The sequence below is a fragment of the Neovison vison genome, chromosome 6, assembly GCF_020171115.1.
Source record: "Neovison vison isolate M4711 chromosome 6, ASM_NN_V1, whole genome shotgun sequence".
Taxonomy (NCBI): Eukaryota; Metazoa; Chordata; class Mammalia; order Carnivora; family Mustelidae; genus Neogale; species Neogale vison.
Window position 1 is genome coordinate 191,702,847 of NC_058096.1, and position 23,325 is coordinate 191,726,171.

At 38.7% G+C, this 23,325-nt stretch overlaps 1 long non-coding RNA gene across 3 annotated transcripts in view; it reads right to left on the reverse strand.

Annotated features, from left to right (window-relative positions):
* LOC122909289 overlaps positions 1-23,325 on the reverse strand; it is a 311,611-nt gene that overhangs the window by 38,536 nt on the left and 249,750 nt on the right. For 2 of the 3 annotated variants that reach the window (XR_006385116.1, XR_006385115.1), the window contains exon 4: positions 18,847-18,952. This is a non-coding gene — a long non-coding RNA (uncharacterized LOC122909289). Of the gene's footprint in view, positions 1-18,765; positions 18,953-23,325 lie in introns of those variants that run through there. The other variant, XR_006385114.1, reaches the window with a different exon arrangement.

Sequence of the window (23,325 nt, forward strand, 5' to 3'; positions counted from 1 at the left end):
AATGCCAAAAAATTACAAAAGTTGAAATGAGTAATTAATAAAAAGTGCTCAACAGCAGATTTAAGCAGGCAGAAGGAAGAATCTGTAAGCTTGAAGATAAAACAATTGAAATGACCAACTATGAGGAGCAGAGAGAAGAAAGAATGAAGAAAAATAAACAGAGCCTAAAGGACCTATGATAAACCATCAAAAGTACCTACATAAGCCTTATGGAAGTCCTAGAAGGAGAAGGGAGAAAAAAGGACAGAAGAAAGAGTTAAAGAAATAGCAATGAAAAACATTCTAATTTTGATTAAATACATCAATATACACATCTAAGAAACTCAAAAATTGCAAGCACAAAAAACTAGAAGAGATCCACGTTAAGAAACATTCTAGTCAAAATGTCAAAAGCCAAGACAAATCTTACAGGTAGCAAGAGAAGTAACTCATCCCATATAAGGGACCCCTAATGAGAGTATCAGCCAGTTTCTCTTCTGAAACTGTGGAGGCCAGAGGCAGTGAGATAATACATTTATTATGTCGAAAGAAAAAAAATAATGTCAAGTAAGAATTCTATGACAAAATAGTCCTTTAGAAGCAAAGGAGAAATTAAGACATTCCAAATACTAAAACTAAGGAAGTTTACCACTATTACATTTACCTATTAAAAATGCTAAGGATACCTGGATTGCTTAATCAGTTAAGCATCTGCCTTCAGGTCAGGTCATGATCCCAGAGCCCTGGGATTGAGTCCCACATTGGGCTTCTTGCTCAGTGGGAACCCTGCTTCTCCTTCTGCCTACTGCTCCCCCTGCTTGTGTTCTCTCTCTTTCTCTGACAAATAAATAAATAAAATGTTTATAAAAAATACTAAAAATAGAGCTAGAAGTACAGTTCTATCACAGTAGAGGTAATTGCATAAAAGTTAATATTTTGGGCTTGTTGCTTTTCTTTTGGTTTCCTGTATTATTTAAAAGACCAATGTGTAAAACAGTAATATAAATCTATGTTATGGCAATATGTAAAGTTGTAATTTGGGACAGTAATATAAATGTGAGGTGAAAGACTGGATAGAACCAGATTTAATGTATACTCTTGAAGCCAAGTTGGTATCAATTCAAACTAGACTGGTAAATATTTAGGATATAACTGTAATCCCCACAGTAAACACTAAGAAAATAACTAAGAACTGTATAGGAAAGGGAATGAAGAACGTATTAAAAAATGATATGCTAGGGGTGCCTGGGTGGCTCAGTTGGTTAAGCATCTGCTTTTGGCTCAGGTTATGATCTCAAGGTCCTGAGATCGAGTCTTGGGCTCTCTCTTAGGCAGAAAGCCTTCTGCCTCTCCCCCTGCTTGTGCTTGGGCGTGCGCTTGCTCTCTCTCTCTCTCTCTCTGTCAAATAAATAAATAAAATCTTTAAAAAATTGGTATGCTAGAAAAAAAAATCAAACACAAAATTGGTATTGAAGGAACTGAGGAACTAAAACAAAGTAAGATATATAAAATAAAGAGCAAAGTGGATGAACTAAGTCCTTTATTATCAGTAATAATTCTAAATGTAAGTCAATTAAATTCACCAATGAAAAGGCAGATATTGACATAATGGATTTTTAAAAATATTTTATATATGTGCTCTATGTTTATTGCAGCATTATTTATAATAGCCAAACTATGGAAGCAGCCCAAGTGTCTATCAATAGATGAATGGATAAAGATGTGGTATATATGTATACAATGGAATATTATTCAGCTGTAAAAAATAATGAAATTTTGCCATTAGCAAAAACATATAGCTCAAGAGTATTTGCTAAGAATAAGTCAGAGAAAGACAAATAACATGTGCTCTCACTTATAGATGAAATTTAAAAATCAAAACAAACAAAAGAAAAAAAAAGAAACAGACTCTTAACTATAGAGAACAAACTCACAGTTACCAGAGGGGGGAATAGGTTGGGGGGACAAGGGAAATAGGGGATGGGGGTTAATGAGTACACTTATCATGATAAGAAAATTAAAGAAAAATTTTAAATATATGCTGTTTACAAGAGATTTACTTCCTTTTTAAAAAAGATTTTATTTATTTATTTATTTGATAGATATAGAGAGTGAGAACAAGTAGGGAGAACAGCAGGGAGAGGGAAAAGCAGGTTCTGCTGGGTAGGGAACCCAACATGGGGCTTGATCCCAGAACCCTGAGATCATGACCTAAGCCGAAGGCAGACATTTAACTGACTGAGCTACCCAGGCGCCCCTTTTGGATGCTATTATAAATAGAATTGTTTTCTTAATTTTCTTTTCAGATTGTTCATTGTTGAAGTCAAACATAACCAGTTTTTCTGTGTGGACTATGTACACTGCAATTTTACTGAACTTCTTTATTAACTCTAGTTTTGTTTTCTTTCTTTCTTTTTTTTTTTTAAATGTGTATGTTCTTTGGGCTTTTCAGTAGAAAGAATAATTTCCTGTGCAAATAGCAATAGTTTCACTTCTTTCTTTTCAATTTCGATGATTTTCATTTATTTCTCTCTTGCCTAATTGCTTTGGCTAGGATTTCCACTACAATGTGCAACAGTAGTGGTGAAAGCCTGACTCTTTCTCTCATTCCTGATCTTAGGAGTAAAGTTCTCAATCTTTCTGAGACTGAGTGTTTCACCATTGAGTCTGATACAACTGCAGATTTTTGGTAAATGCCTTTACTGTGTTTTCTTTTAAAGACTTTATTTATTGATTTGAGAGAGAGCGAGCACAAGCAAGGGGGAGGACCACCAAGAGGAGGACAAGCAGACTCCCTGCTGAGCAGGGAGCCTTACTCAGGGCTCCATCCCAAGACCCCAGGATTATGACTTGACTTAAAGGCAGGTGCTTAAGCAGCTGAGCCACCCAGGCACCACAGCCTTTTATTGTGTTAAGAAGGTTTCATTCTATTCCTAATTTATAATTTTTTTTACCATGAAAAGATGTTGAATTTGTAAATCCTTTTTCAGAATCTATTTAAATGATTATGTGGTTTTATTTCTAATTCTATCAATATATTAAACCACATTGATTAATTCTTTTATGTAAAAAAATACATCTTTTTTATGTTTGAACTCCTAGGATAAATTCTATTTAGACATATTGTATAAATCCCTTTAGCCTGCTTTTGTATTTGGTTTGTTAGAATTTTATTGAGGTTGCTTACATCTATATTTACAAGGGATATTGTTTTATAGTTTTCATGTGGTATCTTTGGTTTTATTATCACAGCAATGCTGACCTCATGAATTGTGTTAGGTAGCATTCCTTCCTTTTCAAATTTTTGGAAGAGTTTAAGAAGGAGTGGTGTTAATTCTTCTTTAAATGTTTGGTGAAATTCACCAGTGAAACCATCTAGTCTGCACTTTTCTTTGTTGAGGTATTGCTTATGACTAGTTCACATTCTCTATTTGTTCTAGATCTGTTGAGATTTCCTCTTTTCTACTTGTGTGAGTTTTGGTAATTTGTGTGATTTTAGGGATTTTCGATTTCATTTAGGTTATTTAAAATGTTGGCTTATGATACAATTGTTCATAGTATTCTCTTACAATCCTTTGATTTCTATAAAGTCAGTAACAATATCTCCAGTTTTAAAAAATTTTTATTTATTTATTTGAGAGAGAGAGTGAGAGACAGAGAGAACATGAGTGGGGTGAAAGGCAGGGGAGAAGCAGACTCCCTGCCAAGCAGGGAACCCAATACAGGCTTCAATCTCTGGACTCTGGGATCATGACCTGAGCCAAAGGTAGATGCTTAACCAATTGAGGCATCAAGGTGTCCCAATATCTCCACTTTTATTTCTTATTTTAGCTATTTGTGTCTTCTATGATTTCTTGGTACAGCTGAAGTTTACCAAATTTGTCAATCTTTTCAAAAACTGCTTGTCTCATTGATTCCATTTTCTATTCTTTTATTGATCTCTGTTCTAATCTTTATTATTTCCTTCTTTCTGCTACTTTTGGGTTTATTTTGCTCTTCTTTTTCTAGTTCCTTATGGTGTTATGTTAAGTTGTTAATTTGAGATCTTTATTTTTAATGTAGGCATGGAAAGCTCCAAATTTCCCTCTGAGCACTGCTTTCACTGCATTCTCTAAGTTTTAGTATGCTGTGCTTTCATTTTCATTCTCAAACTATTTTCTAATTTCCCTAGTGATTTAATCTTTGGCCCAATGGTTGTTTAAGAGTATGCTACTTAATTGCACGTATTTGTGAATTTTCCAGTTTTCTTTCTGTCATTTGGTTTCTAACTTTATCCCAGTGTGATTGGGGAAGATATTTTATATTATTTTGATCTTTTTTAAAAATTTATTGAAATTTGTTTTTTGTCCTAACATATGGCCTATTCTGGAGAATGTTCTGTGTGAATTTAAGAAGAATGTGTATTTTCCCGATGTTGAATGAAATGCTCTTTCTACGTCTGCTTGATTTAGTTGTTTTATAGTGCTCTTCTAGTTCTGTTTCCTTATTGGTTTTTTGGCGGTATGTTCTATTCATTTTTGGAAATGGAGTATCGAAGCCTCCAACTGTTATTGTAGAACTTTCTATTCCTCCCTATTTCATCAATATTTGCTTCACAAATTTTGGGACTCTTGTTTAGTGTGTATATGTTTATAATTGTTATATCTTCTTGATGAATTCACCTTTTTATCACTACATAATGCCCCTCTTTGTCTCTTGTAACAATTTTTGACTTATATCTACTTTGTCTGGTATTAGTATAAAAAACCCCAGCTCCCTTTTGGTTACTATTTGCATGGACTTTTTTTTTTTTTTTTTTTCCATTCTTCTACCTTCAACCTATTTGTGTCTTTGGATCTAAATTAAATTTCTTTTAGGGGCACCTGGGTGGGTTGGTTAAACATTCTTTAATTCCTCAGTGGGGAATCTGTTTGTCCCTCTCCCTCTGCCCCTTCCCCCTCTCATGCTCTCTCTCTCTCAAATCAGTAAAATTTTATAAAAAAAGTAGCATCCAAAGGACTAAAATACATAGGAGTAAATTTATCCAGGGAGGTGAAAGACTTATGCATTGACAATTATGAAACAGTGCTGGAAAAAAAAAATTAAAGATCTGATTAAATGGGAAAGAATTCCGTGTTCATGAATTGGAAGACTTAATGTTGGTAAGATGCCAGTATTCCCCAAACCAAACTATAAAGTCATTGTATCCCGATCAGAATTCCAATGGGCTTGCTGTGGAAATGGGAAGACATTCGTCAAATTCATTTGGAATTGCAAGCAGCCCCAAATAGATTAAGTAATATTGAAAAAAATCAAACAAAGTAGAAGAGTCACACTTTCTGTTTTCAAAACGTATTACAAAGCTATGTAATGAAAATGGTGTAGTACTGGCATAAAGATAGACATATAGACCAAAGGGAAAGAACTGAGTGTTCAGAAATAAACCCAAACTTCTATATCCAATTGACTTTCAACAAGGGTACCAAGATCATTTAATGGGGTAAGAAGAGTCTCTTCAACAAATGGTGTCGGAACAGCATATGGGATATGAATAAACATATGGGAAAGAATAAAGCTGAACCCCTGTTGCACTCCATGTATAGAAATTAACTAAAATTATCAACAACCTAAATGTAAGAACTAAAACCATAAAGCTATTACAGAACAAAGCATAAAGATGAATTTTCATGACCTCATTTTGGCAGTGGGTTCTCAGATTTCACATTAAAAGCATGAGCAACAAAAGAAAAAATAGGAGCACCTGGGTGGCTTAGTCCTTAAGTATCTGCCTTCAGCTCAGGTCATGATCCCAGGGTTCAAGGATCAAGCCCCACGTTTGTCCTGCTCCCTTCTCAGTAGGAAGCCTGCTTTTCCTTCTCCCATTTCCCCTGCTTACGTTCCCTCTCTTGCTGTGTATCTCTCTGTCAAATAAATAAGTAAAATCTTTAAAAAAAAAAAAAAAGGGAAGAAAAAGGAAATGAATTTGATTTCATTAAAGTGGAAGGCTTGTACATCAAAGGCCATTATCAAGAAAGTGAAAAGACAATCTAGAGAATGGGAGAGGATATTACAAATCCTATATCTAATAAGGGACACTTTAATATTCAGAATAAATGAAGTATTCTTACAACTCAAAATCACAAAGACAACCCAATTAAAAAGCAAAAACAAAAGGTTTAAATAGTATTTTTTTGAAGAAGACATTCCAATGACCTGAAGCACAAAAAAAGATGTTCAATATCATTGGTCATTAAAGAAATGCAAATAAAAACCACAATGACATACCACTTCATACCCATTAAGTTGGTTGTTAAAAAGGGATGGGGTGTGGGGGGTGGGGAGCAGAGACCAAGAATGGTAAATATTGATTAAGATGTAAGGAGTAGGAACACTCGTATACTACTAGTGAGAATGTAAAATGGTGCTATGAATGTATTTAGGTAGTTCCTCAGAAAATGAAATAGAATTACTTGTATGACTCAGCAACTTACTTCTGGGTATATATTTAAGAAAAATGAAAATATTCTGCACAGAAACTTGTACATTAATGTTAATAACAACATTATCCATTCTAGCCAAAATATGGACCTCATAATCATACTATAAAAGGGAGGAGGAACAGAGCTATATAGGAGTAAAGTTTCTATTTTTCACTGGAATTAAGTTACTTTAAATATGAAATAGACTTTGATAAGCTAAGATGTACATTGTAAGCCCTAGAGTAACCACTAAGAAAATATTTTTAATATAAATATTATTAGTGAAATCAAAATGTTACACTAGGAAATAATCCCTTAAATGCAAAGGAAGACAGTAAGTAAAAGAGGAATAGAGGGGCAAAGAAATTTGAGACAGAGAAAATCAAAAGCCAAGTGGCAGATATAATTCCAACCATATCAGCAATAGTGTGTAATATAATCATACAACCCAATCAAAAGGCAGAGATTGGATTAAACAACAACAACAACAACAAGATCCAACTATATGCTGTCTAGAGGAGATCATTTAGACTCTAAGATACAAAGAGTTTGAAAACACATGTTTGGAAAAAGAGCATGCAAATAGCAAGTATAATGACATGAAGTGGCTACGCTAATATCAGAAAAAAAAAAAAAGACTTTAAACCAAGAACTAGAAAAGGATAAGCCCACCCAAGGAGAAAGCACTGTTGGAGAAAAACAGAAGGTTTGGGGTAGAACTCCAGGAATTCTCAAATCTAGAGGTTGGAGAAAGGGCAATACCTTGAAAAAGATACCTCCAAGCTACAATATTTTTCAGGCTTTTGCAAATCATACTGTGGTGGAAACATACACGTTAGAATCTTTCGGCATCAGCCCTAAGGTTGCATGCAGTTGAACTAATCCATTAACTTTCTCACCCACCCCAATTTTAACATACAAGGAAAAGAAAGACATGAATAGTGACTTCCTCAAAGTCAGAGAAACATAATAATAGAGCTGAAACTAAAAACCACACACACATCCCCCTCAACAATACAGATGCAGTGTTTCACTTTTCCTTCTTCTCAAGTATTCTGTAAGTCTTTACTTGTTTTGAGAACCTTCAAGGTAGACTCTCAAGGTGCAGCTTGTTTGGGATCCCAAGAGAAATTTCTCAAGATTTTAAATCAATGGAATTAATTTGGGTTGACTGAGTTATTGTGGACGACTGGTTAACTTTCCTGAATCTTTGTTTCTTTGGCTCTGAAATCAAAAGAAAACCATACTCTGAGAGATATAATCAAAAGGAATGAATGAGGAGAACAGAATCCCTTAGAGCTTAGTGAATATTTTAGGATCCCATCAGATTGGTTTGAAAACCACAGTAATTCTCTAACCTCCTGAGGACACCATGAAACATTCAAGATGTAATGTCTCTGCATTGTGAACTTAACATCCACAGATAGAAAGATGCAATTTTTGAGTCCAGTGAAAACACCAAGCTGTATTTCAGATGCTAAAGAAGAAACACCACAAAATTCCTAGCTCCCAGTGAAGATTCCAACCATAATACAGGTTTCATTAACATCTGCCATAGAACTAACATATAATCACAGTCTTGAAATCAAAATGCCAGTGATTCCTTACTACCAGAAAGTTAAAGTGCTTTAAACATGCTAAAGGCATTTAGTAAACGCCCTTGTGTGTTTTTTATTTGGGTAAGTCATTCACAATCAGATCCTCTCATCCTTAGTCAGTCAATTAGAGTTCAGCAGAGATAAGCCTAGTTTAAATCCTTTGTAACTGTCTATATGTTTTCCCCTTTGGTGTTTGCTCTGATGAGAATCTGACCCAGCATTACCCTAGATTCTACCATAGTGGAATCAGGTCAGTGTGTTTAAAAAAAAAAAAAAAAAGTTATCATTTTTAGAATAACAAATCAGTATCACAATAAACGCATGACGAGCTGACTCTACTCAGAACTAATAAGGAATGATATGGGACAAGATCAGGTACTCTGGGAAACCACAGGAGCACTGGAATTATGCCGTAGAGTCTCTTATAGTTTGGGCCATTTTTTTTTCCAATTTATTTATTTTCAGAAAAACATTATTCATTATTTTTTCACCACACCCAGTGCTCCATGCAAGCCGTGCCCTCTATAATACCCACCACCTGGTACCCCTACCTCCCACCCCCCTGCTACTTCAAACCCCTCAGACTGTTTTTCAGAGTCCATATGGACTCTGAAAAACAGTTTGGGCCATTTTTATACCTAACCTTCAGTTAGGTTTTTAATCAAGCACTTCCTTTTGCTGATACTATGGGAGATTGACCTAAAGTGACATTCTATCACTTAACAATTTATGACATTGCCCCATGCTGGAGTTTTCATAAGTTTCATTTCTGAGCAACTGGAAACAAGTAACTATTCACAGTGGAAGACAGAGATTTGGGTGCTAGGTACTTTTTAAAAACATGTAAATATTGTCAGTAGAAGAAAATTGCAGATGGAGTAGAATTTTCTGCTTTGATGCTAAGGAAGACAAAATATTAAAATATGGACATGTTTAGAATAGTTTAAGTTTTAAATAGAGTGATCTTGACTCATCACTTGAAAGTATTTTTCCAGAGAACCTGTAAGTGAAGTGAAGTTCTTAATGTACTTTCTTGGAGGAGCTTGTCTTTGCTCAGTTTAGGTTGTCTAATGGAGAGTAAGGAACATCAACTACTTAGAGTAGAAGACATTGAGAGGGAGAAAGAATAGAAAGAAAAGGTAATCTTGATACATTTCTTTGCCATTCTTCAAAACATCACACTGAGGCTTTTTTCCTAGTGGCGTTAATCAGCTGCTCAATTAAACCTGACAACTATTCAAAAAGAGAAAAATAAATTTATAAACATTTATAGAAAGAAATTTTTCTCCCCAAGAATAACTCTTCTTGCCTATATGTAGTTTCTTTTTGGAAGCTGGCATTTGCAGTTAATTAATATTATATTAGAATGTAATATCTATTTTTTTTATTCAGTGATAGTGATCAGTATTTCACAATGCCTTTCTTTTTGGTATACATAAAGGGAAAGAAAGTTGAACTCATGAAAATCAATCTAAAAACAGAATTTATTTTGATTAGAGCCTAATCTTTCCTTGAGTTTTCCTTATTACATTGTAAGTCCTTTATCCCTCAGATCTCTACTCATTAATACATTAAGCCAAAAATCACTAATAAGAGTCCTGTCTCATTATAAATTGCCAGAACTAGCTTTCCATACTGGAGTTTTACACTAACAATAGCTTCTGAGGAATAATAACATTTTCTTTAACTGCTCCTACTTCACCTGGTCAACAGCATATTTTTAGGGACAAGTCCCCAAATCACAGTGACTACTGACTGTGTCCATTCAACAAAAATACTATTGCATATTGTTTTTGAACAATAGCCTTGAGTGTGAAAGTATATTATCTTCCCAACTGCTTTTTCCCCATCATTAACTAGTTATTCTTTCCAACAACCTAATGACAGAAGCCACTGTAAAAAAAATAAAGTAGATATAGAAAAAGATTACACAAAAAAGGATTGTGTCAGAGGTCACACTTTGCCAAAGTTATGTTCTGGTGGGCGCAAGTGCATTTCAATGATTCATCTCTTTTGATGGTCACTTAACACCCCAGCATGGCTGATGAGACAATAATGCTCCTCAAATTTCTGGGGAATCTGAAGTTGGGTTGACAGGAATACTTTCTTCTTCCTTTCAGTCAAACCGGTGAGCAATAGGTTTTTCCTGCAAGGTTACAGATTGGTGAAGCTTTCATGTCAGACGTTCCAGTTGCCCTTCTGGGGAGTACATCATCCTTGGACTCGGAATCACAGCCTCTTTTAGTTTAAAAGGAACATAGTCCATGGGTTCTTAGCCTTGTTTTGGATATGGACTCCTCTGAGTGTCCAACATAAGCTAGGAATGGTCTCTCTCTCCCAAAATATTAACACATAAAATTTTCTGCAGTTAGAGCCATTCATAAAACTTACCCTTGTCTTTTCATGTGAGGAAATATAGACCCAAGAAGATGAAGTTAGATGCCCAAGTTCGTGTAAGTCCTAACTTGGTTCTTGTCAAATTGTTCATTGCTACCTCTTGAGAGGGCTGAGATAACCTCAGGTCTTTTCCACATGTTCTACCAAATAACAGTACTCTGGTTCTAAACAACTTCAGCTTCATTTATCCATTCAGCAGTATTTGTTAAGTATTTCTGTATGGTGGGATGCCTGGCTGGCTCAGTCAACAGTTAAGCGTCTAACTTTGGCTCAGGTCATGATCCCAGGGTCCTGGGATCAAGTCCCACTTCAGGCTCCTTGCTCAGCAGGGAGTCCACTTCTCCCTCTAGCCCTCACCCCCACTTGTGTGTGCTCTCTTTCTCTCTCTCACTGTCTCTCTGACAAATAAATAAAATCTTCAAAAAAAAATTTTTTTTTCTGTATGCCAGGCACTGTGATATTTATCCTTCTCTTCCATAGCACAAGTGTGAAAACCAAAGAAGAATCAAAATGGCACTCTAATCTGTTCATCATACCTGTTGGTGAAGTTCCAGAGAACATTGTTTTGAGATTTCTTTTCATCAGATGAAGATAGCAGACCTCTAACACAGTTCTAGCTCTACTCACAATCTTTAATGTTCCTCCAGGGCTCTTAAGACCAAAGGTAATTCCCTGCCTGGTATCGTGGGTCCATGCATGCATGGAAGACTTACGTTCAGACTCATCTTTCTAGACCCCTTTGCTCAAGACAAGCCATTCAGTTCACTCCACAGCAACTCATTAAAAGGAACAAACAAACAAAAAACCCAGTACCATTGTTCATTCAAGCAGTTCTCACCAAGAAATTTACTATAGTTCTCTCCATCTTTCAACGCCTGGGTCTTTTCAACTTTCTCTGTGAATCCTAACCTTATTACCTAACTTCACATCCCCCTCTTTCTCTCCTTCCTATAGCTCCTATGGCTATGCCCAAATGGGGGATTAATGGTTGATGGTCCTATTCTATTTCATCAAGCGTATATGACTTAGCACCCCTGATATATTTAGCTCTTTGAGGACAACTATACCCTCCCACACTTGATGAATTTGTTCCAATCGTGGCCGGTAAAAATGGCCTCCCTTCAAAGAATTCCCAAACTATTTTTATTTTTAGTAATTGACTATTAACAGAAAGCCCAGTCTATCCACATATTGAAATTCTTGAATCAGCCTCACATGTGGATCCCTTAGCCAAGAATACTCTCATTTTTATTTTCTTCTAGAGTCCAGAAAACCTTGGAAGGCTGCCTTATGGGGTGATGGAATGAAAAACCAGACCAAACCAACCAGACAGGGGCTCCTTCTATAAATGAACATTCCACAGCCCAAGACAGAGCATCTTCCATTTCGCGGCTCAGCCCCCAAATGCCTCCTGGTTATAATTAAGTACTTCAAAGTCTTCCAAACACCCTTTTGGAAATGACTGCCCCAAATACAAGATGATGCCCAATCAGATGTAAATCATCACCCAGCAGGGAGGAAGCGGCATGAAAAGTGGTCATCAGCACTTGGACTAATCAGAAAGTCTAGTCTCTTGATGAGGATTTTCATTTTCTCATTTGTCATTCTAGCCACTGGATTCTCAAGTGGCCAATTTGCTCCCTATTGGTAATCAGCTAGTTATTTTTACTCTCATCCCTCTCTCTGGGACTGTCAGGCTCTCGGAGCAATTCATCACCCACATGGGCCTAACCCTTCTGTGGTGGGAAGTGGGGGAGGGAAGCTATTATCCTGGAAAAGATAAGTAGAAAACTATTTCACCGTTTACATTCAGTTTTTAAACAATGATTTCCCTGATGAGGTAAGTAACATAATGACCCCACCGGTTAAGAGTGCAACGATGACATCTTCAAGGAAAGCACATCATGCAGTGGAAATGACCTCCGGCTGTGAAGTTTGTTCCTCTGAAATGGCTTGTTCTTAGATTGTCTTGACAACCCCCCCAAAGGAGCATCGGCTTACATTCATTACTGGAGTTTGCAGGAAGCTGCCTCTCTGAAAATTAGAAACCCAGAAAGGAGAGTTTTAAATATGTATCATGCATTGGTAGTTATTCCAAGAGACTTTACCCCACCAGCGAGGAGGAAGGTAGCCTTTGAAGGTTGTTTTGTCTGAGGCAGGCAAGTTAGTTCTTTTTCCATTTGTCCCCGCAGGTCGTCTCAATTACAGAGTCTCACTTTGGTTTGCTTGCTGTCCTCGCCTCCTCCCTTCCAGCAGTTGCTGTCTCGGGTCTGTCTCCAGTGAAATCATTTCCAAACGTGCTTTCAGGGATTTCGTTTTTCTCAGTTCACCTCAGGTACCATGGAGGAGCTGACCCTGCCACTCGTTGCAAATAAAACTCTGATGTCACAACACTTTCTCATCAGTGGGTGTCTAATTTGATCTCCTCAGGTTTCCCACAGTCCTTGTGAAGAACCTAACCCCCAAGAATCAAACCCCCAAGGCCATCTGTGCCCACTAACAGCCAAAACTTTATGAACTCCATGTTCACTCTGAAGAAAGTTGTTAGTGTGACACAAATGGACTTTATTTCTTTTCTTTTCTTTCTTTCTTTTCTTTTTTTTTTTTCTTTTTTGGCACTTCCTTCACTGATAGCAAACTCTTTATTCCTTGGAAGGAAGTTGAGAGTTGAATAGCCCTTCTAGCTATTTCCTTAGGGACTCTATGATTTGAGGCAGCAACGTGATCTGAATCGTGGAATGTTTATCTTCCTCCACTGTTTTACATGTCCCAGGCTCTTTCTTATGGCCTTTATGCTTCGTATAAACATCCACATATGTAAGTTCACTTTTAGGTGTATCCATCTATAAGGAGAATTGAAAGAGACGAGAAAGCACATTTACACATCCCGTATCGAGTTTACTTGCTTTTCATCTGCTAATTCTCTCCACACATGGCTGTTCTCACACTGGTGATATCACCCAACAGCTGCCTTGGACTGGAAACTAAAATGCTTGTAGGATTTCAGTCTTGTGTCTTACCTACTTAAGTCTCTCTTTTCCAAAATACTGAAACAATATGAGAAGAGTTGGCTTGCTTCGGTGAGAAATTATTACTGTGACTTTAAATAGTTTTACAATTTATTCCCCTAATGTTTTGTTGTAATTGTCCCTCATTCTAAATTTGCTTTCAAGAATCATTACCTGTGATTATATCGACATGAGCTCCTATATTTGGTATTTGGGTGAAACAGGAAAATTGATGCTGTAAAAATCGGTTTTCCATCTGCAGTTTGTGAATAGGAAATGAATGGAAAGTAGTGACGCTTTACCTGCCCAGTGTCCTCTCGTTGACCTGAATGAGAACTTTAGTATGCCACGTGGTGCGTACTTGTTGATTAGTATCTGGATTAGTCACACACAATGAGCAGAGATCTCAGGGCGTCCTTCTACAGAATCCATTTGATTGTTTACTGATGCTCTTGGGTCCTCTCTTAGGAAAACAGCAGGTTTCTACCATCATCACCAAAAGTTGCTTCATCATCAAAATCTTGTTTTCTGAGAGAAATTTACTTTCTTTCCCGTTCTTCCATCCTCTTGAGTTGCCTTTGTTATCACAATATCCTGTCCCCAGGTCCTTTCCCCTAGTCTGGCCATTGTGTTAATTCTCTGTTCTCAAAGAAAAACACCCTTGGGAGAATGAGAAAGCACCCAGTGAGCCATGGTCCAGAAATCCGCAGACCACCACGTGTTAGCAGTAAATACGTGGATAGACTGCATACAGCTCAACACATTTTCATGAACTAAATACATTTATTTGACTAGCACCCAGATCAACAAGAAAGCATTTATGAACCTTTCTAGCCATTGAACAGAATAATTTCTGTTGAAACTAGTCATCAGAAATCGGGGCTTCTATGTTGCCTGTCTCCTTATTCCATTTTCAAACATTCATTTTTATTGTATTTTTAAAAAATGTATTGACCAGTGAATGCTTAGAAATAATTAACCAAACAAAGTGAAATCAAACAATAAAACTGGCTCTTCACCCGTGATCATTTGAGAAGAGCTGATCTAGATGCCCTAAGCCCCCTCTCAGATTTTGTGCTTACCTATTTTCAGCTGCTAAATTCAGCGTTCCTCTGAGAATACACCCTTCACATGAGACCCAGCTCTCTTAGACAGAACAGTACCCATACCTTACAATGAGCGCATTTGCTAGAAGTTGTATCCCACTTTCAAAGCACCTTTCCTTGGGGTTAGAACCAGTACAGTTAGTTGGTGTCTATTGGGGTCCCTCAAGTCCCTCCTTGAGGTCCTGCCTTGCAAATGTCAGTGAGGCTTGAATACAAATAGGAAAAGTTTCCCTGCTTAGAGCCCAACATTTTGCGTGAAGATTACAGCATGGTCTACGCTATAGAAATTACTTTCCTGGTTCTAATATAGAAACTGACACACAGGACTGGACTTTTCCTCCTCTTGTGCCAAGAGTGTCTACGGATGTCAAACTTTCCTGTTGTGAATGGGTACAAGCTGTGATGTTGCCATTCAAGGACTTCCAGTAGCAGTAAGAGGAAAATTACAAACGAATTCCCCTCGTAGAGGAAGTGCCTATTCAAACAGCGGTAGGTCGTGAGCACAGTAGCTGCCTCCTTCCTACCAGGAACAGCCCCACCTCTGTAACTGCTGACTCTCCCATCCCAGGGCTTGTGAATTGGCATGATAGGAAGAGGCTTGGCAGAAGCAGCATTTGGCATATTCACATTTATCTTTGTGAAAGAATTAGCTCCATGCATTTTCCTGGAAGACAGAATTTCTCTTGTTCGTTAATTGTGTCTTTAAGTTACAACAAAATGCTTCGAAAATGGGATAGTGTGATTCCGTAAGCCTTCTACAAATTCAAATAGTAAATGACCCCAGGCTTATTCTCTGTTTTTATTTTCCTATTGCTTTAGAAGTTGATTATTGGAATGGAAGAGGTTTTACACAGAACTATGCATTTGGAAAGGTCTTTACAGATCAGCTAGCAAATCCTTCTCCCATTTTATAGATGCTAAAACTGACTTGCCCCAGATGAGATTCATGCAACAGATTGGATTTCAGGGTTTTAGGTTTTAATTTTTTTCTTTTGGTAAATGATTGATGGAAGTAGAATATACTATTAAGGAAGTCACAAATTATAATTGTAAAACTCAACAAATTTTCATATATGAAATGTACCCATATAACCTGGGCAAGAAGCCGAACATCTCTGTTATACCCCTGAGCCTCTGTAATGCACCCTAGCTGCTGCTCCCCTCCAAAGATAACCACTGTCCTGCTTTCTGGCTTTCTGGTGTCATGTGTCATTTTGCCTGTTATTGAAGATCATACAAATGGAATTAGGTTGTGTGTTACTCTCACAAAAGGATTCCTTCATTCAACTCCATGTCGGGGGGATTCTTCCATGTTGTTGCATGTAGTTATAATGCATAGATTTTCATTTCTGTATAATATTTTTCTGTAAATAAAGCAGACTATTTATCTTTTCAATTGTTGACAGACATTTAGGTAGTTTCCAGATTGGGGCTATTATGAATAGTGGTGCTAAGACCATGTCTTTTGGTGACTATAGGTGTAATCAGATTGGGGTTTACTCCTACTTTGTGCCTAATGATGTCCCAAAAATGCTCATAGAAAGATTGGACCTTTGTGTGAGTCCAAGTGCTACGTGTAATTATCACTATACCCTGTCTGTGCCAACCATCCGAGGGGGGCTATTCGAGGAATTACATTAGCCACATGGCAGTCATCAATACACAATTATGGTTGGAACTATTTGAAAGGTTCTCAAAGGCCAAAGTGGTCACTTGAAATTTTGTTAATAGAAAAGTGTTTAAATTTGCTTTTAAATTTGCTTTACAGATCAGCTAGCAAATCCTTCTCCCATTTTATAGATGCTAAAACTGACTTGCCCCAGATGAGACTTTTATTTTTACTTATTTTAAATTTGCTTTTATTTTTACTTATTTTTAATTACCCAAGTCGTATGTAAGTACATTCTTGTTCTAAAAACATGTCTAACAAAACAGTAATGCTGCAACGTAGGTATAATGGTTGCGAGGATTTTTGTGTTTTCTTGATCACAAAATATCGTCGGTGCCTAATACAGAAGATGCTAGATAATAATTTGGTGAATGAGTGAATGATAGACAGAACCTGTGACCGCTGCTCTTGACTCCTAGAGCTTCCCCAGGGCTAATGTAATCTGAGCGTGGTGTGTATTTTTCTTTATTTTTAAAGATTTATTTATTTATTTTAGAGAGCGCACTCAGGCGCATGTGCATGGGGGAGGGGCAGAGGGACAGGTGTCTTGGGAAGACCCTCTCAGAGCACAGACCCCAGCACACTCAGGGCTCATCTCACAATACTGAGATCATGACCCGAGCCGAAACCAAGAGTCGGGTGTTCTACAGACCGAGCCACCTAGGTGCCCTTTGGTGTGTGTTTTTCCATTCCTTTCAGTGGGGGGTGGGGGAGGGGTGTAGTAATATCATTGGATAATACCATACTGTGTGGATATTTCAAATTAACAGTATGTCTTAAGCATTTTTTATTGTTAGTACGTAAATATGTGTCGTTTTATGAGCTCTATAACCTTCCATGGTTTGGATGTATTACATTTCAGCTATCTTTAACTTTTTGATAGCATGAATGATGATGCAATGAACATTCTTATAAATATGTATAAAACAGAATTGCTAGCTCACAGGTGGTGTACATTTTTAATACTTCCAAAATGCTTTACAGGATGGCTGTTCCAATTCACACTTTCATCAGCAGAACAGACCTGTTTCCGCTCACCATTGCTATGATTGATATTATCAAACTTGGAAATTTTTGCCAAAATGATATGTGAAAAATATAATTTAATTTACATTTCCATCTATATTGCTGGAGCTGGGTATCTTTTCATATATTTGTTGATTAGGTTTGGTTTGATTCAAGCTTGATGCAAAGAGCAAGTGTATAGTTGTGAATCATTTAGTGGATGGTTGAGGCCTGCCAATCTCCTATCACGGCATCTCCTTTTGGCCATGTTGTGCTTCATTCTGATCTTCAAAGCCACTGGAGTCCTGGACAGTCCCTGGTTGTATCTCCATCCCATGCTAAGAGTGCAAAAAAGTAACTTAAACATTTCTTCAACGTCCCAGAGAACATGGGGCCTCTTGACCCGTATCAGTGTGTTGGTACAAAGCAAAAGCATTTGAAGCCTGGATTTTTCAGTTAATGATCCCAGGGCTTTCACTTTATACCAACAACTGAAGAGAAAACCAAGTTCTACTGTGTGGCTCATCTGTGTTTGCCGCCAAAATAGGGTTCTAAAAAATGACAGATGGGGTATAAAATTCCAATGAAATCTGCCATAAGCATCTTACTTACATTAATGCCTGTTGGATTCATTACCCAACCAGTCCCTGATCAACATGAAGGGCAAAAGTTCTGAAGGCAAACGGTCCAGCTTTCAATCCTGACCTTTGCTGTCTTGAAAGCTGGGCACTTTTCTGAACCTCTCTTTCTTTGTTTCATTTTCTATGTTCTAGAGCAAATAATAAAACCTACTTGGTAGAATCATCAGAAGAATTAATGGGTCAATAAATGTTAGGTGCATAGCATAGAACCTGGCATATATTAAACATCCAATAAATGTTATTGTTGTTATTATTACAAATAGGGTTAATTATGACTATATCAGATCAACATTTGAATCAAGCTTGGAACATGTTCACATTCCTTTCTGCTCTTGGTGATGAAAATCACTCTCGTAGGCCCTTCACACTCATCTACAGAGGTATCCTCACTTTGGGTAGAAGAGATTACTTTGGTCTCTAAGGCTAATTTTATACACAGCTCCATGCAGGGGTTTAGTCCAGGACATGCAAATGAAGAACATTTAACAAATGGACCCACCAGACCACTAAATTCCATATGAAGTTTTACCCAAAGCGTAAATTGATTCAAGTTTGCTAGGATCTTGGCCTCATGAGCCCTTGGCTGACATTTCTGTTTGAAACCAGACACCCTGCCAGAAAGTTTCTTCAGTTTGAATAAAATGAAAAGGGGCACTTAATTCCAATAACAGACGGACCCAGCAGGGCCAGCATTTGGTTCAGATTTTTATTGCCCCATAAGAATTTGGCCTTCTAGGCTGTGACTCAAGACCTCTACACGTTTGCTCTACATTGAGGATAGAATAATCAGAGGCTCACAGAAAGGACATCTGGGTGGAATGAAGTCAAATCCGGCTGCCTTTTTAAAAAATTTTTCCTCAGCTTCCTCAAAATCCCTGTTCATTGAGGTCCAACCACTCTTAGGTTTGGTGATGAGACTGATTTAATATCAAGGTAACTGCTGGGTACCATTTGAGAGATGCTGGAAAGATGCAATCCTTCTCACCCTCACTCCAGAATAGGCCTTCCAGGTGGAATTCCTTCCATGTGAGAATTCTCACGTGCTTGAGAGGAATCCTTGATTAGAATCTTCGTTCAAAATGCAAGTGCTCCTGAAGAGAATGACATATTAAGCTATTGTTATTCCATCGGTCCTTCATTATTCGTTCATTTATTTACTCCCCACATATTTGTGAGAGCTTACTCAAGGCCTGACACTGTGCTATGAACCAAGGGGACAGTGCTAACAAAGCAGACACCGTTCTTACAGTCCTTATGCCCTACATACCTCAGTCAAGTGGGGAGACGGATGTTGGGCAGGCAACTGCATCAAAGTGTGATGAATATGAAGGATTCGCCAGGAACGGCCCTGAGGGAGTAGGGGTTTGGCCTTGACTCTGAGTGACCTGGATCTACTCACCCTCCATGTGAGCCCACACTGTTAGGTGTTAGGAGATGCGACATCTCATGAGAATTTTACCTCCTGTGAGGCAACAGCACATGCAGCCAGCTCGGGCTCCAAAGTAACTTACTAAGTTTCATTGCAGTGCCCCTCTTGGGCTTTCTGCCCCAGGATCATGTTGTAGGTCAGACCACCTTGTAATGGAGCCTTTCTGCACATTTACCACATTTAAATCCAAGTTAAGAGGGAAAGACAGAGAAAGAGGGAGGGAGGAAGGGGGGTGGGGAGAGAGAGACAGGAAGGAAAGAGCAGGGCAGAGCAGGGCAGGGCAGGGAAGGGAATAGAAGGGGAAGGGAGAGGAGAAGAGAAACTAGAGACCCTGTGTAAGCAGAGACACAGGAAGGAGAGACAGGTACAGTGTGATCCTACTGTTCTTATCATGAATGAATGTGGTACCAAACACCCTTTCCTAGTCAGGGAGGAGAAACATGAGAATGTGACTCAAGGTCCTGGGGCTTGAGTTATACTCCCATCATTCACCAGCTCTGACCTTGAGAAGTCATTGAACTTTATCACTTTATCACTTCAGTGCGATAAGACACCTCAATGCCCATGAGTTATGCTTTCAAAACATAAAAATGTGTTAACAAATACTAGTTGTCATTATTATATATGAACATTTGATATATGCATGTACAGTGGGTGAGAAGGACAGAATCTATGCTTTTGGGTTGGCTTTGGGTCAAAGGATGGACAGAGGCTGGGAAACTCTGGGCTTCCCAGAAAGAACTCTAGCACCTTCTTCTCTTCCTCAAGATCTCCAGAGTATATCTCATAGTGCTGTTGCTTTCAAAGCACGCACATGTCAGTCATTTCACACACATTCCTCTTTGTCTCTGTGGGCTGGTTATTGAGTGATCAAAGTCACTCAAGTGGCCCGCCTCTTTTGCTTGTATGCTTCCAAATGGATATCATTTGGCATGACTCTTATCACCAGCCTCATGATCCTGGAGGGAGACAAAGTACATTGTAGGCTGGTAGACCTGCATTCCGCAAGTAAGACCCCTTAGACTATTGCGCTACTCATCTCCATGGGAAAGAGGAACTACAGTGTAAGCAAATGAGGCCAGACTCAGTGGAGATCATTTATGAGAGCCACACTTTCTCAGTCAAGAACAAGAGCCCATCAAGTTTATGAAAGCACCCTAGAAAGATACTGAGCCTCTGGCCTGCTGTGTCTGGGGGTGCCACTGGTCCTCTGTGGAAGAGCAGCCCTCCTGGGGAGTTTTGAGAAATCGAGTTTTCTGATATTTGCAGATAGGATAGCTCTTCAGGAACTGCTTCTTTACATCTGTCTGTTCCAATGGCTAAAGAAATAGATTTCAAACCACATGGGGGAAAAAAAAAGAGGACCTATGTTATTGATATGACTTGGGAGAGCACTCCACAGCCAACCATGCTACCTACACCACCAGGGGACACCCAGCCTCAGAGTAGCCCTGTCCTTGTGGGCAGTGATGCAGGGTGACTTTCCCAAGTGAGGGATGGGCTCAGTGCTGTGCCTCCTGCTCACCGCACCCACCACCCCACCACTGCACACTCTTCATCATCATCGTGGTCATCAGAAGAGCATGGGCTTTGGAGTTGGAGGAGCTAAGTGGAAATCCCAGTCCCATCACTTAGGCACTAAATAATTTTGGACAATATTTTGTATCCTTTTTGAGTCTCCATTTTCACAGCTGAAGAACAGTTGATATCATGATCACAGGGTCATCGTGAGGATTTGATGACACACTATAGATAAACACTTAGCACCACATCTGAGACGTAGCAGTGTGAATCTCTAGTGCTTTGCTCATCCATCCATCCCCTTTTTTGGTGGGAGGGGCAGAATGAACATAGCATAGTTTAGAACTTTTTAAAGTTTTCCTTATTTCTTCACATGTGGCTTTGTCACTGAGGCTTGTCTTGATCACCCTATTTAAAGTAACAAACTTCTATCACAGACACTTTCTCCCACACGCCACACATCCTTCCAATCCCCTTCCCATCATTTTGCACTGTCCTAGCTTTCCCATAGCACCATCACTTTCTAACAGATTGCATAATTTATTGCATGTTGAGGTTCATTATTTATGGTTTGTCTCCTCCAGACAGAACTCAAGTCCCACAAGGACTTTGGCCTTCATCTATAATATATACTTTGCATCTAGAAAACAACATGGCCCATAGTACTGTTCAGTAAATATTTGGCAAATGAATTAAGGTTTCAGAGCCATCAGGCCCACTTCCAGTGCTGGTCTTGGCTCATCCTGGTGACTGTAGTCTTTAGCAAACTATTCTCAGCCTCCGTGTTCTCCTTTGCAAAAGACTGACAGTGATGATTTCAACCGCTCAGAGTCAGGAGAATGAAATAATATTCTGTCTATAAAGTACTTGGCATAACATCTGGAGTGCAGAAACATCTAACTAAATGAAAGCTATTAAAATGAAAATTTGAAGAGCACTTGCTTTCCATGCTAGTGTAGACAGAGAGACAGGGGATCATCCAGAGTTATTTTCAGAAACACCCACCCCTAGTCTTATTCTGAACTCCCTCTTGCAATGTATGCATATGCAGCCAATAACATGAATTTCACCTCTTCCTTGTACCCCTCTAGTCATCAGCTTCCCCCCATCCCAGCAGGAAGGCCGGTGGGGAAATCTGGGGATCATCACAGGTATTTGGACCTATGGTGTGGGGATCAATACAATGTTGTAACCTCAAATCTGTCATGAACAAATAATAGAGTTCTCATGGGTCTATCTTGTGTTGGAAGCCAAAACTATGGTTACTGCTCTCAAGCAGCTTATGATCCAAAGCATTCTCAAGAGAAGACCACAAGGCTCCTTGCCCAGAGTCACTATCGTCTGCAAATGTGTGTGCATGCATGGATTGCAGAGTGGAGGCTGGAAGTGTGCAAGAACCCACTGGGTTTCCAGCTCATTCTAGTGGGCAAACACAGCCTGCTGCTTTTTCCTGGTTCCCTCCCACCGTATGAAAACCTTAAGGCAGATGGACATCATGGATTTAAAATGAGGCTGCCAGTCCAGAGAACAGATTTCAAGTCTCAGCTCTGTTGTGTGCCTTCAGGCAGGACACTGGGCCTATCTGAAGGTAATTGTTGTAATAGCTAACATTTTGTTGCATGTTCCATTTACTGTGGGTATGTGCCAGGTGCCTCTGAGATATCAGTCATTTGCTCAGCTTTTTCTTTGTTCAGCCAAAGTTTGTTGAATGCTAGCCTTACACCAGGCACAGTGGACACAACCGTGAATGAGACAGCTCAACCGCTTAGCTCATCCATGGTGGTGGAGACAGAAAGCGAGTAATCCATTACACATATATTTAATCATTATCACGTATTTATTCCTTCATTCAAAAACAATGTGTCAAGGTTCATACTATTTGATCAATGAACTATGGTCAGTGTTACAAAGGAGAAGTTTAGGGTGTTCTCCAACAAAGAATTTCCCGGGAAGGTGGGTGAATGGCTTCCTCTGAAAGCCTATTCAGCCTATTCATGGCTTTCTAGGAGAAATGACTTTTGAACTACAAAACTGAAGAATGAGAATTAGGTATGTAGCCCCATTTTGCAGATGAAGACACTGAGGGTCAAAGAGGTCAAGTAACTTGTTCAAGGAACCACAGGTAATATTTGATGGACCTGGCTAGTTCTCAGACTGGGATACATGTCAAAATTGCCACCCAGGGCTTTTTCAAAATTTGTGTGCTGGGGTTCCACCAAGAGATTCAGTTGCTCTGGGAGGAGCAAGGAGAGGTGAAAGCAAGTTTAAAAGAGTTCCTAAGTAATTTGGATGCACAACTCTAATAATACCACCATCTAGTATTTCCGCAGCTCAACCCCGGAACTTTGCGACGACATGGCATCACGGAAGAAAGTGTGATGTCAGGGCTGTTCTGTATCACTAACTCCCCACATGATCTGAGGGAAGTCTGGGCCTCTCTCTTCCTGGGACTATGACTACATCAGTACTCCAAGCCCTCACTGCGCATTAGAATCACCTGGAAAGCTTTAAAAA